This window comes from Camellia sinensis, chromosome 13 (assembly GCF_055761805.1).
Source record: "Camellia sinensis isolate YWXY chromosome 13, ASM5576180v1, whole genome shotgun sequence".
Classification (NCBI taxonomy): domain Eukaryota; kingdom Viridiplantae; phylum Streptophyta; class Magnoliopsida; order Ericales; family Theaceae; genus Camellia; species Camellia sinensis.
The window spans coordinates 12690368-12703224 of record NC_138973.1 but is presented as its reverse complement, the minus strand read 5'-3'; positions in this window follow the sequence as shown (position 1 = coordinate 12703224).

Below are 12857 nucleotides of genomic sequence, written 5' to 3'. Positions count from 1 at the left end.
TTACTAGTAAAGAATGGTGTTTCTCTTGGTGGAGTTTTGGGTTCACCATCTTGTGCAGAGTTGGCCTGAACCATACAACAAATGGTTGGGCTGAGGGAACAAGTCATAGTTTTGTGATTGCTACAACGGTATTTGGGTTCTTCCTACCGTAGTGGGCTTGATCTCCTTAAAGAAAACGAGATATCCGTACCTCAGCTTATTCTATTTGTATCTCATTTTTTTTGCATTATTCATCAATAAAATATAATTTTTTCTGGTATTTTCACCAACAGGTGGTATGCCAAAGGGAATGACATAGGGACATGCGCTTAGAGAGTGGCTTAGAGTGTGCGCCAAGGATGTGACTTGGGTGGTTTACATGGTGCATAGCCGTGCTTACTATGATATAGGTAAAATATCCCCTCTCAAATTTAAAGAGGTTGAAGATAGAAACCTATTTGACGTTAAAGTAGAGGGAAAGACAAAGTGGAACAGAAACACACAAAAAAGTGAATTGTAAGTAAAAAAATAAATAAATAAATAAATGATAGAGATATTTGGGGTAGGAATAGCGGATAGAGGAAAAAATCACCACGAAGCGATACTGAAAGGAAAATATAGCAGCGGAATGGGTTGAGGTTCGACAGGCGACCAAGGCGAGGTTGCCGTTCGCCGGTGAAGTGAAATTACTAGGTTCTTAACCTAATTCTGATACTATGTTAGAATAGTAGAGAGAGAGAGGAAATAATATATATTGTAATCAATGAATTGTATTGAATATATTGTCATATACAATAGAAGGCCTGTATATATAGGCTGAGAAATAGTATTCTATTAGAAATCTAATTATGAGAAAGAGTATCATATAAGAGACTTAACTATGATAACACCTAATATATTTAGAAAATCAATACCTAATATATATATATAGAAATATATACCATATATATATTAAGAAAGGTTGTTGGCTAATCAATTATTAAGACGTTATAAATTTTGTTTTAAATTTAAAAATTTATTAGTGAGTGTGATGTCAATGAAATAAAATATAATAATTTGTATAATTTTTATAAAAAATTAAAATTAGAGTAAAAGGAACCAATTAATGCCCTTCCAGCTGTTATTTGCTCACCCAACTATCCGATCATGCAAAGATTCATCAATTGAATCCTTGAAATGACGTATTTAGTTTAAGCATCATTATTGTCCCTAATCCATGCCTGCAAAACATTAAGAAAAATGTTAGAGGTCCCAAATTTTCCACCAAATAAATAATTAAATGTCTCACATGGGTGTGGGGTCTACAAAATTGTGGACCCCACTGAGACATTTGGTCATTTGTTTGGTAAAAAATTTGGTATTTCTAACATTACTCAAACATCAATAATGCTAGGGATCATAAAAAATATATCATGAAATTTATCATAAAGATTTTTTACCCCTTAATTAGTGTATGATTAGTGTGTGATGTTTTATTGTGGCTCCGTTTGGGAAGAAAAAACCAGGCTTTTTTGGCTAAAATAGCCACAAAAAACAAAATAGGTTATTTTAGCCACAAAAAATAAAACATCAAATTCAAACCATAATCATTACAATCCTCTCTCACAAAAAAATCTAAAAAAGTCAAAAAGCCAAAAAGTCCTTCCCAAATCAGGCTAAAATAGCCAAGGCTAAAATAGCCAAAAAGCTAAAAAGCCAAAAAGCCAACCCACTTCCCAAACGGAGGCTGTATGGGTAATCTAAAGGTGAAGAATCTTTCATGATCATCTTCATAATATTTTTTTCACAACAATGATTCATCCCCCCTTTTCCCCCCACCCCCTTTGACCCCCTCTCTCTCTCATTGGTTACAATTTCTTTTTCTTTTTCTTTTTCTTTTTCTTTTTTTTCATGCTCCTCCAATCACCACCCGTCACGTGGCAAAGGGGGTGAGGGGGTGACCCCCAAAAGGGGGTCCCAAGCATTATTCTTTTTTTCATGATCCCTAAAATTACTCGCAAAACATTAATATAGCAATTTAAAACAAGAAATGATATATACAAATAGAATTTATATATATAAAATGAGATGACTTATTGTAATATTATTTTATTTTCAATTAAAATATTTATTATTATCTTCAGTATTTTACAAAAGTCATTAACACGTCATTTTGAATATATATTTTTGTATAAATTTTATGAATATAAATCACTTTCCATTTTACACAATATGATAAGATTTTATTACAACTTTTGTTTTTTTCAAAAACTCTCTCTCTCTCCCTCTCTCTCATTTTTTTCAATCACTTGAAGTTGAAGATGGATATGGTTATCGCTTATGGGCTGGAGCTAGGGGTGTGCATAATACCGTTGAAACCGCCGAAACCGCCAAAATCGCACCGAACCGCACCGCCAAGGCAAATTCGTTATTATTTGTCAATTGAACCGCCGGTTTTTGGTAAGAAAAATGGCAAATTCTAGTGACACTTTTATCAATCCGCCGGTTTCTATTTTTCTTCCAAACCGCACCGACCCGCACCGCTATTAAATCATGTTTTATAGGATTCTAAAAATTCTTTTTTACTTAAGTTTGCTTGTTGTTCTATACCTTAGAATATAGTATTACATTACTGCTCGAGGGGAATTTTATGTATTGTATTTGATCATTGTAGCTTCCACAGATGCTTGTAATGAACTGATGGTATAGTCGTTGATATTATCATGTTGTTGCTACACTTGCTGCATCAGAAGAAAGCTTCACAAGATGCTTAACATTACGATATCTCTCGTCTTTTTTTTACTCTTTGATTTAAGTTTTGTAATTTGAATTATATTTTTTATAAACCGCCAATCCGCCCGAACCGCCAAGGCAAATCCGTCATTATTTGCCAACCGAACCGCCGGTTTTCGATAAGGAAAATGGCAAACTCTAGTGACACTTTTATCAATCCACCACCCGCCATACGGTTTTTATTTTTCTCTCAAACCGCACCGACCCGCACCACGCACACCCCTAGAGCGACTATTCTAATGGATTCATGCGATTACAAGTTTTTCACCGCCCGTTTCTGCCTTTCATATCTTAGGCCAAGTTTGGAAAGACTAAATAAGTGTATTTTTTGACTTTTTATAAAATATGAGTTGGGTTTGGATTGGGTTTGAAGTGATGTGTTAGAGAGGTGATGTGACTTAAATAAGATGATGTGATTTAAATAGGATAGTGACTTTTTGACTTTTTAGATTTTTTAAGAGTTGCCAAACTTGGCCTTAATGCCAATGCATGTGTGGGTCCCCCCCAAAAAAAAAATTAATAATAAAAAAATATTGCAATTCCTATTTATTTAGTAATAGGAGAAATTATTTAATGGTGTTAAAATATTATTTCATCCCATTTAAAATAAGTTATTTCTCAAAAAATAACATAAAAGTGATAAATCTCATAATTTTATTCAATAAAAAATTAAGTTCAAATAGCATCTTATCTACCCTAAGGTCGTGTTTTTTTAGGTGGATATGAGTTTGGGATTGGACTAATAGTCCAATAAGATTATTAATCCGATACTTGAAGTACGGATTAACAATCCATCCGGATATGGTATCTCACATATGATGGACTATTCAATCTCATAGAGGGGGGTGAGATATAAATTGGAAGACTAAGCCAAAGTCTGTACTATCAGTCCTCCTTATAATCTTAACTCAATTCAAACATAAAATAGGATATACAATCCAAAGGATTCGTAGTCCTAGAACTACTGATCATGAGAATATTAATCCAACCTAATCTAGTTCGCCTAAACAAACATGGCCTAAGGGTGTGTTTGATTGGGCAGACTGGATAAGGGGGGATTAGAATCTATCGGATTTGAATCTTGGGACTGTGAATCCCCGGACTATTTGGTTGGATTGGAAGTATATTCTGTGTTTGTTTTTTCATAGGATTAAATGTCTAGAAATGACTATTTTTAATGAATCTAATGTTTGGTTGGATGGACTGGATGAGGATAAATGTTCAAAAGACTATTTCACTCTTGTAATTTATAATTTATATTTTTTATTTAATATATAATTTTAAATTTGTAATCTATAATTTATAATTTAACAACACTAAATTTATTTAATTTATATGGCCGTAATTTTTAATTTATTATTTTTAATTAAATTAAATTTATAATTTATATTTTTTATTTTATATATAATTTTAAATTAACAACATTAAAAAAAATTATAAATGTTCAAAAGACTGTTTTTCTCTTTTCTAATTGTTTACTAAGTAATAGTATGTGGGTAAAATAGACATTTCACATATTCGTTTCATGGGATACCAATTCCATAGAAATAATCACATCCACTCCTCAGGATTGTTTAGTCCCTCATATGAGGGATATGGAGTCTGACGGACTAAAATTGTACCAAACGATGGACATTCCCCCTCCATTAGATAAGCAATCTGAACAGTAAATAATCCCTTCTAATCTCTTGAATCAAACACACAGTAAGAACAATAAATAATATTTACGCGTGATGAAAAAATTATGTGATGGTCTTGAGACAAATGTATGTGGTGGCCTTACTTGATTTTTACTGATTAAAGCTATAGAAATCAATATTTTTTGTTAAAATTGTTAGACAATCTTCACTGTAATTGAATAATTAATTCTGTTTGGGTACTAAATGACAAACAGAATATAAAAGAAAAATAGGAAATGCGAGATAAAGTTTGATTACGAAAATCAAACTAGAAATATAATTCAATAAATAAAAACAGATTTTATTTTGTTACAAAAACAAAATTAAAATCTGATTTAAATAAATAATAAAACAAAAAATAAATAAATAACTTACTTGATTAATATTTTGAATATTATTCTGATCAAGTCCAGTGTTCGACACTGTCTCCTTAAGACAGATTCGTCCTCTCCACGGTACTTTCAGAATATGGACGTCTATCTCCCAAGATGAAATGATCAACTACAAATAAATGCAGCACTACAATTTATTTGTTCAACGAACACACTAAGTGTTTACACTCTTTCTCACAAAAATTAAATGCAGCAAAATGAAGAATAAATTTGCGGAGGAGAAGTACAAAATTTCTGAATGAAAAAAATCAAATGAAGGGCTGATCTATTTATAGGCAGAATTGTGGCGGTTAGTTTTGAATTAATCAGGTGCAAAACCTGTTTGAACAAGTATGATACCTGTTCAGTTTGAATAAACAGATACAAGTCTGTTGGGTTCAAAATTTGAACAGATAAAAACTGTAGGGACCTGTTTGGATGTAGGCAAAAACCGGAACAGATTATTTTCGGAATTAATTTGAATTCTAGACAGAAACTTTATTTTATCAAAAAATAAAATTAAATTCAAATGTTTTTGGCCCAAAAAGATAGGTATTGGGCCGAACAAACCCAATCTAACCACACACCACGCACCTGCGCCCAAGCCTAGCCCGCTCGACTAGACGGATAAACGGCAGCGGCGGCGCGCGCGTAGTGATTTTTAGGTCCAATGGGTCAAGCCCATTTTGCTCATAACCTCCCTCTCTACAAAACTTGGGTACCCCTTGGGGCCCACCCCAAGTTCCAATCTCATGCCTTATAAACCCATTTAAACTTTCCACCAAATCAATGTGAGACAAGCCTTTTTCCAACCGTAAGGAATTTCCACCAAAACTCTATTTCCATGGAGCTCACTTTGGCTTCAATTTTTCATTCACCCAATAATGGTTTTGAACAACCAAATATACCACGTGAATCACAACGCGGCATAGAACGCGTTACCACTTTGACCTGCGAAAATCGACGCATAGGGCCCACCTAAAAAATAGACCAAACATAAGAAAAAAATTTGGTTTTACCTAGAATTTTTCAACCATTTCCAACAATCCCCCACATGAATGGAATTTGATGACAACGGAAATGCAACAATATGCGGACTTTATCGAGAGAGTATAAGTCAAAAATATCTTGCATCAGGATAGGTAGCTTTCGGCCTTGAACCTTCCCTAGTGATAACCTATCGGACTTACTAGCTAACCAATGGACATGATACCTTGAATTGTTCAGCCGTTTATGTAAGCTAAGACAATAGATTTCACACAAAATATCTTCTAACACATCGTGGTTCTCACTGTTGTGTTCATTTTGGCCTTGAACGCTTCTAATTTTCATGAGTGTTTCTAGAGAATTTAGCCTCTTCATCCTCATAGAACCGGTCCCAGTTCGACACTCATATAGTTGATTCTTATTGTAAGTATATCTTTATACTTGTCTTGATTTTTATACCTAAATCAAGATATAAGTAATCATTAAAAGAAAAGCTTATCCTTATACCCCTGCAGACAACACATGTTGCAGATATCACTCTCACCATAGGAATAGGTAGGGAATTTTAATCCCTTGGTGATTTCTGGCAAGCCACACATAAATTAGTTGTCCCTTTGAACTTAGTTCTTGGGATCTCCAATCATATAAGTAGGGTTACCATTATAATGACTCTTATGTAATAGGCTTTAATCACATCCCTTTCGATGAACTATACACTAACTCTTTTGTCAAACCTTTTGTTAACGGATCCACAATATTCTCTTTAGATTTTATATAATCTATTAAGATTATTCCATTTGACAACAATTGCCTTACGGTATTATGTCGACGACGAATATGTCGTGACTTACCGTTATACATATGATTCTGTGCCCTGCTTATTGTAGATTGACTATCACAATGAATGCAAATAGTTGGCACAGGTTTTGGCCACATTGGAATGTCTTCTAAGAAGTGACGAACCCATTCTACTTCTTCCCCTGCTTTGTCTAAAGCAATGAACTCGGATTCCATTGTGGATTGTGCGATGCATGTTTGTTTCGTGGATTTCCAAGAAACAACAGTGCCTTCCAGAGTAAAGACATATCCACTTGTGGATTTTTAATCTTTAGTATCCGATATCCAATTTGCATCACAATAACTTTCGAGTACTGCTGGATATCGAATAAAATTCAAACCATGATCACAGGTGTATCTTAGATATCTAAGAACACGAATGATCGCCTTTCAATGGTCTTCTCCGGGGTTACTAGTGTACCTACTCAATTTACTAATAGCATAAGCTATATCAGGATGAGTACAATTCATTAGATACATTAGGCTTCCAATGATTTAGGAGTATTTTAACTGAGACACTGCATCACCTTTATTTTTTGATAAATAAAGACTGATGTCTACATGTGTTCTAGCTAAATTCATATCATCCTTGATAAATTTATCAAAATTTTTCTCAATATAATGAGATTGAGATAATGCATATCCATCAGATGTTTTAGTAATTTTCATTCCTAATATAACATTTGCGACCTCATATCTTTCATATCAAATCTTTTGTTAAGAATTTGCTTAGTTGATTTGATCATGTTTTGACTGATTCCAATGATAAGCATGACATCCACATAAACACAAACTATGACATATCCTTGGTCAGTGTTTTTAACATAGACGCATTTGTCACATTCATTTATCTTAAACCCATTAGTAAGCATTGCATGATCAAATTTTTCATGCCATTGCTTAGGTGCTTGTTTTAACCCATAAAGAGACTTTACAAGTCGACAAACTTTCTTTTCTTGCCCCGACACTACAAACCCTTCGGGTTGCTCCATATAGATCTCTTCATTTAAATCAGCGTTTAAGAAAGCTGTCTTAACATCCATTTGATGTATCTCTAAATTAAACAACGCTACTATAGCAATAAGCATACGAATGGATGTTATTCTAGTCACAGGGGAATATGTGTCAAAATAGTCCAGACCTTCCTTTTGTCTGTAACCTTTTACTATAAGTCTTGCTTTATACTTGTCTATTGAACCATCTGCCTTCATTTTTCTCTTGAATATCCACTTATATCCAAGAGGTTTAGAACCAAGTGGAAGATCCATCAATTCCCAAGTATGATTTTGCATAATGAATTCAATTTTATTATTAACAGTCTCTTTCCAAAAAGGTGCTTCAAGACCTGTCATTGTTTCCTTAAAGCTTTGAGGTTCATTTTCTAACAAATATGTCAGAAAATCTGGACCAAAGGATTTTGATGTTCTCGCTCTCTTACTTCGTCTTGGTTCATCATAAGTTAAATCCTGTTGGTCGAGACCATTACTAGCCTCTTGTGTTTGATTGTCATTAGTCTCTTGACTTTGTGTACAATCATAAGTTCTTTTCTGTGAACTTAATTCCTGTCATTTCTTGTAAGGAAAGACATGTTCAAAAAATACAGCATTCCTTGACTCTATAATAGTGTTCACATTTATATCGGGTATTTCTGATTTATAAGGCAGAAACCGATATGCACTACTATTCTGAGCATAACCAATAAACACATGATCTACTGTTTTTGGTCAAATCTTAGTCCTTTTAAGAACATTAACTTTAACTTTTGCCAAACACCCCCACACTTTTAAGTATTTGTAGGAAAGTGGTCAACCTTTCCACAACTCACAAGGAGTGCTATTGGTTTTCTTGTGGGGTATTCTATTAAGAACATAATTAGCAGACAATATTGCTTCCCTCTACAAGTTTTGTGGTAAGCCTGAACTTAGTAACATGACATTCATCATTTCTTTAAGGGTTCTATTCTTCCTTTCAGCTATTCCATTTTGCTGAGCAGAATAGGGTGATGTAGTTTGGTGAATAATGCCATGTTGTGCACAAAATTCATTTAATGGTGCATCATATTCACCACCCCTATCACTTATAACCATTTTAATGGTTTTACTAAGTTGATTTTCAACTTTTCTTTTGTAGAGTTTAAACATTTCTAAGGCTTCGTTTTTACTTTTAAGTAAATAAACATAACAATATCTTGTACAGTCATCGATAAATGTTATGAAATACTTTTTACTTCCTCTAGTTTGAACAAATTTAAGATCACATATATCTGTATGAATTAATTCTACAGGTTCGGTTTTCTTTTCAACCGATTTAAATGGAGCCTTAGTTAGTTTCGCTTCTACACAAATTTCACATTAATGATTATGATTAATTTCAAACTTTGGTATATAATCTAAACCAATTAATCTACGCAAAGCATCAAAATTCACATGTCCTAATCTACCATGCCATAAATTCGACTCAAGAATATAAGCAAAAAATGTGTTATTCTTATTCATAGCAACTTTTGGTACAACTGTCATTACATTTAGTTTGAAGAGACCATCACTTATGTATCCCTTACCAACATACATGTCACTCTTTGTTAATACAAATTTATCAGACTCAAAGACAAGCCTAAAACCATTTTTACTTAACAAAGAACCAGAAACTAAATTCTTCCGGATGTCAGGTACATGTCGTACGTTGTTAAGGGTCAGTTATTTCCCTGATGTCATCTTCAAGATCACTATTCCTTGTCTAGCCACAGTAGAAGTAAAAGAATTTCCCATGAAAAGTTGTTTACCATTTACAGCCTCAATGTAGGTAGTGAACATCTTCTTGTCCGCACATATGTGACGAGTTGCTCCTGTGTCAACCCACCACTCTTTGAGATTTCCAACCAAGTTAGCCTCAGACACCACAACAGAGAGGTTGATGTCATTCACCCCGTCAGAGATGTAATCTAGTTCAGTTACATTGGCCTGATTGGTAGTCTTCTTGCTTGTACTTTCATGATCCTTTTTAGGGCGGCGACAGTCAGAATCTCGATGTCCAGTCTTACCACAGTTATAGCATTTCCCTTTGAACTTCTTGTTGCCATTGTTGTCGCCTTGTTTAGGACCATCTCCAGTAAACTTCCTCTTTTTGTTATGTGGTTTATGAACTTGTTTAACCACATTGGCCTTGGACTAAATAGGATTTTTCCCATTTCTCTTTTCAGCTTTTTGGTTATTTTCCTCAATTCTCAATCTTACAATCAATTCATCCATGGTCATCTCTTTGCGTTTATGTTTTAAATAATTTTTGAAATCTTTCCAAGCTGATGGTAACTTTTCCACTAAAGCAGCGACTTGGAAAGACTCGCTCAGAGACATACCCTTAGAATGAATATCATGTAAAATTAATTGAAAACTTTGAACTTGAGAAATTACCGTTTGGGAGTCTACCATAACGAAGTCCAGAAATTTACCGACAACAAATTTCTTCGTGCCGGCATCCTCTGTCTTGTACTTCTTCTCCAAAGAATCCCACAATTCTTTTGCTAACTTCAAAGGACTGTAAACATTATACACCATGTTGTCAAGGCCATTGAGAATGTAGTTTCTGCACAGGAAATCTGAATGTTTCCAAGCATCTATAGCGACAATAATTTGCCGATCACTTTCACCCTCTTTAAGCGCTGGAACCTCTTCATGGAGAAACCGAGCCAAATTAAGAGTTGTAAGATAGAACAACATCTTCTGCTGCCATCTCTTAAACTCAGTATCGTTAAATTTTTCTCGTTTTTCTCCATGATTGATTGATACTTGAACATGGTTCTGGATAGGGACCGGTGTTGGTGTAACAATTGGAGTACCACTTCCAGTTATCGTTTTAGTTGCAGTAGCCATAAAATCTGATTACAAAAATTAGAAAAACAAACCACAAATTAATTTTCTAGTTACTAAAACTAAAAAATAAATTATAACACAAAATAATTTTATTTTCCTTATTACTAAAATTAGAAAAATAAAATACCACAATAATTTTCTGTAACACCAAATAATATTCTGCAATTGTTAATGACACCAGTATGTTACTACTAGTTGTCAAGGAAAATAGACAGTATATTACTACTATCTGTCAAATAGTTTATAATACTATTTGTATTTTTCAACCAGAATATCACTTTGAAAACATAGAAAATTAAATACAATGAAGACACCAAAAATAATCTGTCTTAAGATTGTTGGACAATCTTCACTGTAATTAAATAATTAATTCTGTTTGGGTACTAAATGACAAACAGAATATAAAAGAAAAATAGGAAAGGAGAGAGAAAGTTTGATTACGAAAATCAAACTAGAAATATAATTCAATAAATAAAAACAGATTTTATTTTGTTACAAAAACAAAATTAAAATTTGATTTAAATAAATAATAACACAGAAAATAAAAAAATAACTTACTTGATTAATATTTTGAATATTATTCTGATCAAGTCCAGTGTTCGACACTGTCTCCATAAGACAGATTCGTTCTCTTCACAGTGCTTTCAGAATATGAACGTCTATCTCCCAAGATGAAATGATTAACTACAAATAAATACAGCACTACAATTTATTTGTTCAACGAACACACTAAGTGTTTACACTCTTTCTCACAAAAATTAAATGCAGTAAAATGAAGAATAAATTTGCAGATGAGAAGTAGGAAATTTTTGAATGAAAAAATCAAATGAAGGGCTAATCTATTTATAGGCAGAATTGTGGCTGTTAGTTTTGAATTAATCAGGTGCAAAACCTGTTTGAACAGGTATGATACCTGTTCAATTTAAATAAACAGATACAAGTCTGTTGGGTTCAAAATTTGAACAGATAAAAACCGTAGGGACCTGTTTGGATGTAGGCAAAAATCGAAACATTATTTCCGGAATTAATTTGAATTCTGGACAGAAACTTTATTTTACCAAAAAATAAAATTAAATTCAAATATTTTTGACCCAAACCCAACCCAACCACACCATGCTCGACCGGACGGACGGCGGCGATTTTTGAGTCCAATGGGTCAAGCCCATTTTGCCCATAACCTCCCTCTCTACAAAACTTGGGAACTCCTTGGGGCACACCCCAAGTTACAATCCCATGCCTTATAAACCCATTCAAAACTTCCCACCAAATCAATGTGGGACAAGCCTTTTTCCAACTTTAAGGAATTTCTACCAAAACTTTATTTCCATGGAGCTCACTTTGGCTTCAATTTTTCATTCACCCAATAATAGTTTTGAGCAACTAAATATACTACGTGAATCACAATGCGGCATAGAACGCGTTACCATTTTGACCCACGAAAATCGACGCATGAGACCCACTAAAAAAATAAACCAAATTTAAGAAAAAAATTCTGATTTTATTCAGAATTTTTCAATCATTTTCAACAAAAATTTTGATAAATAATTTCACATAAATCAAGGAATAAATGATGTAGAGCAAATGGACCAATACCACCAAATAATCGCTCTTGGTGATGGAAGCAACGCCAACATCATATAAATAACATTCCATGTGGCCAACTCATTGCATGCCGTCTTTGGCCTTTTTTGGCTAGCTATTTGATTCCACTGTCAATTTACTTCTAGAACCGGAAATGATGCAAATTTAAGAAAATTACGGACGGAGTATGAAAAAGGACACCGGTGTTATATATATTAATTAGTATGTTAATTAGTGTATTAATATTAGTTATAATATTATTATTGATTACGTTTATTATACAAAAAATAATGTTATATATACTAACTAATATACTAACAGATGATATGACATAATTTTAAAAATTTTAAAAATTTATAATTTGTATAATAAGTGAGGTCAATAATAATGATATAATACTAATTAATATACTAGTGTGTACATTAAATAGTGTATGTAGCTGTACTATTATACAAATTATAAATATTAAAAATTTCTTAAATTATGTCACATCATCAATTGATACACTAATTAATTTATACAACATTATTCAAAAGGATAAGTAATCTAGATTTATGATAATAACTCACACATCGAATATAATATAAAAATATAATTATTGTAACATTATTATTTTATTTAGCAGACAGGTCCAACGCATTTATGAGTATAATAAAAAAAAAATAAAAATTGGATCAACAATATCAATTTGTGTTGGGTAAGACTACAACCCTCATCAAAGCTAATATTTCCATGCGAGCTTCATAGCGAAGGGTTGGTTAACCCTAATAAATAATCAAATT